The sequence below is a fragment of the Chenopodium album genome, chromosome 5, assembly GCF_948465745.1.
Source record: "Chenopodium album chromosome 5, dcCheAlbu1.1, whole genome shotgun sequence".
NCBI lineage: Eukaryota > Viridiplantae > Streptophyta > Magnoliopsida > Caryophyllales > Amaranthaceae > Chenopodium > Chenopodium album.
Window position 1 is genome coordinate 20,464,764 of NC_137838.1, and position 6,000 is coordinate 20,470,763.

The window sequence follows — 6,000 nt, forward strand, 5'->3', positions numbered from 1 at the left end:
ATCAATGGTGTTCTATAAGCTTTTTGTTCAATAATTTACTGCTGCATAATTACATTTACACTGAAATAAAGAAAGAATAAAAATCACAAATTTGACCGAAAAAAGATAATAACAATTTATATGGCAATTAGAAAGTAAAATGTGATATAATATGACCAAATTGAAACTACCACACAAAAATTACATAATAACACGAAAATAATCAGGTTGTAATTATAAAATTCTAATAACCAAACTCAAATTCCATAAAAGCTAAATACTTTGCAGAATTATCAGGTTCATTAAATAGATAAACTGAGCAAGGTAAGACCTAATAAAGAAATCACCCAGAAAACATGAGCTAAAAATCCCCAAAATCAGAAATTCGCCAAATAACAAACCAAAATCCCCGCAATCAGTTGAATCACACACAAATAACAAACAAAGTTAATTAAACTGCAGAAAAATAGGAGAAAGAAATAATTTTAGAGGATTAAAGATAAAAATTGAGAAAAAAAATTATCGAAACCTTAACCTTCCTTAATTGTTGAAAATGAATGAGATAGAGAAGGAGTTAACTTGACTAGGTGCAAGAGTCTACGGTGGAGGTAGATACTTCCAATTGGTGGTGGTCGCCGGTCTTCAATGAAGACAAGCGTGGGTGGCGAACTGAACGAGGCACCGTGGGCGAAGATGGAGTACTAGGCAGCGAAGATGAAGGAGGTAGTGTGGATTTGGCCGCGACGGAGGGGCATCGGTGGAGTGGACGATGAGGTGGAGGTGGCAGTTGTACGTGATGGATGAAAGTGACAAGTGAGGGGATTAGGGAACTTGCTTTTGTGATTTAAAATCACGAGCAGGAAAGAGGACATCCTTACTTGGGTTACCTTAATTTTCATTACAGTTCCATACTTTGAGAATTGGGATGCTCTGGATTCGGAGATCGTTCTAGGTGGTTAGATTCTAGTACCCTCTCAATTATTGTTGCGGTGGATCGTTTTCTTAGTTTTAAGACTAAAGCCCCAATCTGAATGCTAAGAAAGACTTTGTCAAAAAAATTAACAAGAAATTAATGTGCCTCTAGTCATGTAGTTTTAATACTTTATTTCTATTTAGTTGACACGTTCAATTTAGGCACATATACTGAGGAGTAAGAATGATAAAGCAAGTGGGGTGCAATAATAAATGTAAGGTATAAAAACTTAACCAAAAAGAAAACATGTCAACTAAAAAGAAATATGTGTCAACTAAAAAAAAAAAAAAGAGTAAAGTATAATTTTAAATTATAGGGATTGAGATTTTTATAAAACTAGTGCATTCTTGAGGTGTCATCTTTAAAAATATTTCTACTAGTGACTAGTGATATGCACTTGTTGACAATGCGTAGAAAAAAAATCCCTTAACTGTTTATCAAAAATAGATCATACATATAAATATATAATATAAGACAAATTAAAAAAAAATAACGCCCTCTTATCATGATGTTTATCATGATTAATAAGGACCGATATTTTTATAATATTCATGCATTCTTTTTCTGTCTTTTAAAATTTTTCTACTACTTACTAACTAGTGATACATAGATCATGTTTTAAAGGATATCTATACAAAAATAGATCATGTACGTAGTATATAAATATATTCGACCTCTATTTTGTATTGTATTATGTTTAATATTCTACTTTGTATCAATTACTCAATTAGTGCTTATGCATGGTATTTCAAATATCTTCAATTTAAGAAGTAAAAATATTTATAAAAAAAAATGAAGTATATAGTTAATTCATGATGTTTAATTTAATTGTCATGTAAATATGTATTCTTAGCTTAGTAAAGTTGTTGTATACACTAGTGTAAACTTTGCCGCGAAAAAAAGTATTTGTGGTAGAAATGTAAAGTTTGCCACGGGAAAAGAGCTAATCGTGGCACAAATGTATAGTTTGCATCGGGAAATGCGCTACTCATGGCACAAGTGAAGTATTTGCCACGGGAAAATAAATACCCGTGGCATAAGTTATTTATCTTATTTAGGTTTTGTTCATTGTTTATTTTTCCCGTGGCTAGATGAAATTATGCAACGATTTTTGAATTCCCGTGGCATAATACGTGGCACAAGTGATGATTTGTTATAGTGTATGGAGGTAAAGGAGACGATGAATTTGAAGTCAGGTGTTGCGAGTTACGACTAGCTTTTGTTTTTTTTCCTTTTTATTATTTTTTATAAACTACTAGAGTACTAGTTAATTGATTTTTTAAAAGTTATAAACTAGCAACGCATAAAAATTTTGGAGCAAAGAATATTATACTCCGTACTACGTACTTATTGGGGCTGTGTTTTTGGTTTGATACTTTTTTTTTGGAAAGGTTTGAATAGGGCCCATTTTTAAAGATAAGAACAGGGCCTCCAAAAAGTTTAAAACGACCTTGTATCTACTGCATGTTATTTTCAGAGTTTGCTCTTGAATTTTTTTGCTTAATTTTTAGGTAGATTATGATAATTAAAATTGAATTTTGAAGTTAATGGCTTTAATTTTACTTTATTTTTTGTTTATTGTCTTTAATTTCTTATAAATTGCTTATAAATGTGTTGTTATATGTCCAATAACTAGCGCATGTTATTTTCAGAGTTTGTAATTGAATTTTTTACTTAGTTTTTTAGCAGAGTATGATAATTATTGGAATTAATCTTGGTTTCTAGGTAGAGTATAAGAATCTATAGGGATACTTAGGGAATTATCATATGTGATTTTATATAACAAGTACTACCTTCGTTTTTTATTAGTTGACACGTTTTGAATTTACCAGTATTCACACACTCCCCTTTGACCATGTTTTGTGAATTATACGTAATGAAAAAAATCATGTGGGGTCTTGTTAGATTCATCACGGTATATATTTTCAAAATATCAAATTTTTATAATTTATACTTATCGATAATTAAAGATCAGATATCATCGATTGAAATCGTACATTGGCAAATGTGACTAAAGAAACGTGTCAACTAAAAATAAACAGAGGAAGTATATGTTTTAGCATAATATTCACACAACACTCATACCAAAGGATACAGACATATAAAACAACCAGAGGCAACATGTTATTTTGTTTAGAAATCAAAGTAAAAGGGAGTAATACTATGTGGTATATGGGTTACTTGTATGCATAAAAGGGTTTTTTTCGCATACAACATGAATTTTCTCAAGAGTAATTTGAGGTAACTTTTATCTCTGTATCAATCATTATGCATAACTATTCGATATAGGTGGTTCTATAGGTGGATATCGTTATAAATTGTCTTCAAAGGGGAAAGCAACACCTAAAGAGTTTGCTAAGGGTAATGTAGTACCTAAAAAGGTCAAAATAGTACCTAAGAAGGTCAAAACAATACCTGTATAAAGGGTAATCTAGTACGTACGAACGTCAGAATAGTACCTAAGAATGTCAAAACAATACCTAATGTAAAGAAGAGAAAGAGGAGTTCTTAATTGGAATTGGTTTTGATTCTAATTTTGATACTTTAGTGTAAGAGAACATGTTTTCAATGACTCTTGATTTGCATTTTTTTATTATATTTTGTTTATAGTCTATATTATTTTAGTTAGGTTTTTATTTTTCTAATTATTTAGGGTCCAAAGACCTTTGATGACAAGGTGTATACCACATACCTTGGGAAATTTGGTGAAGAACCTAACTGATAAACAAAAACAAGACGTTGTTTAAGTTGGTTTTGGCGGTTTGTTACATTTAAAATTATTAAAAAATCGTGTCGTAAAATGCTTTCTTAGCTTATTGAAGACTTTAATGGTAGTACTTGCATGTTTACTATTTCTAGTGGTAAAGAATTTGTGGTCACTAAGCATGATGTATGTGATGTGTTTTCCTTGCCTATGGGCCTGTTTCTGAACTCAGGAAAAGTGCTACAGTTCCAAGTGTAGCTAAATGTATTCTTCAAGCATGGATATCTGATTTTGATGTTTCTGATAAGCAATCTATTCCTTTAATTGGCAAAATTAAAGTCTCGGATGCAAGAGTTAGTTGATGGAGGGGTAGCATTTAATAGGTATTTTGTGGTTCATGTTATGTCTAGCTTTTTAACTCCTACTCCTAATAAGACAGTTTCTTTGATTGGTGTTTTTATGTTTTGAAGAAGTCAAAAAAGTCTGCTGATAAGTATAACAAGGATCTAAGTGTTCAAAGGGTGAGTAAATGTTTGCTGGTTTTGTAAATTCTGTATTTCCATCGTTTAAACTTTCAACGACAAAAGGAAAGTTGTAGCCTTCCTTTGATTCAACATTGGACAGATGCTAAGGTTAAGAGTCAAATCAATGTAGAGCTTAAAGCTAGTGATTTTGAGTAGGGAACATTAGATACATCTACATATCCTTTGTCACAGCCTGTAATTAGCCAAACTGTTGTTAAGAAACCTCTTAATTTGGGATCTGATCAGGTGGTTTGAATGTTGGTGGTGCTTGTTCAAGTGGTACAATTGGCCGCTTTGTTCAATTTTAGCTTCTAAACAAATTTCAACTGATGTAAGTGTTTTGTTTGTTTAGTAGTTACCCTTTATTCTAATAAAAGTTACCCTTTATGTGCACAAAAGTTACCCTTTATGTGCACTAAAGTTACCCTAAATGTTCAATTTAAGTAACTTTTCATTTTTATTTTTTCTTTGTTATATTTGTATAATTTTTCTTTTTTTTTATTTGTTTGTAGGTTGTTCGTGAATCATTTTTTTTTGCTTAATATAAATATGGATGTTTTTCAAGTCTTCAGTCTAAGGGTTTTTAAGCTTTGAGTGATTTGGTTAGAAATGTTTTAAAAGAAAGAACTACTTCATTGTCATATGAGGATCCTATAGCAGTTTCTCAAACTCAACAATTACTATATGGTCCTCATTATCATAATCTTTTAGATGGTATAATTAAAGAGTGTATGAAGATGAAGTCTGCATATAAGTTTTTTTAGTTTGACATTCCTTTTGCAATAACTCATATTGAAGCTGGTATAATGAAGATGTTCCTCAAGACCTCAACTCGGTAATGAAGATGTTCCCTAGCCTATTAGATCCAATAAATCTTTATGTTCACTAGACTGTGAGCTAGTAGGTCAGAAGGTGCCTTTTGTGACTCTTTTTATGAGGGGTAATGCTCGGATTTTCGACAGATTACCTCAGTTACATTTGGAAGTTCTTGGTTATTCTTTGTTGAAGGATGAATAAATAGATATGAAGTTAAGTGTCATTTTCGATCATATACATTCTTTTCTCTATTTTTTTCTTGATTTTTTTAAAAAAATCTAGCATAGTCGCTAACTACGGACGACTATGGAATACTGCGCTAAGAGTATATATCTAAACCGTTGATTTATTACTTGTCTAATCCTAGCCACCCAATCCAACACCTAAGCTACACAGTCATCCAAGGTTTGTTTGGTTACTTTTTTTATTTTATTTTACATCTATATATTTTTGGGAAATTCTCAATGGTACTCTTAAGCTTTTTATTTTTCTCAATGGTAAACATCAAAATTTCGAATTATCTTTGGTAATCAACAATTTATGTTATTAATAAAATGGTGACATTAATGAAATTAATCTACAATTTTAAGCCTAACTATAGTTAACTAAAGGCAAAATGACAAATATATCCTTAAAAATCAGATTTTATTTTATTTTTTTAACAATTAAATTATTTTAAAAAAAATTAAAAAAAAAATCATTACAATTTCCCTCAGCCACCACAACCACCCAATCGCCAGCCACCACAGCTAGTCAACCGCCAGCCACCACCCAAGCCTAGCCCAACCTCGATCCCCCTTCCCCGGCGCCGATTGCGCCCAGACCCCCTTGCGTCGGTGCCCACGAACCACCAGCTCCTCTCTACCCCCACGGAACCCTAAACTTTCTAAAAACCATCCCAACTCTCGAAAAACCCCCACCGGAACCCTAGCAATGGTCGGGGAGGGCCGATTAGGGTTTTTCGAAGGTGGGTTGATGGTTTTAGGGTGTTTCGTGGGGGGAGG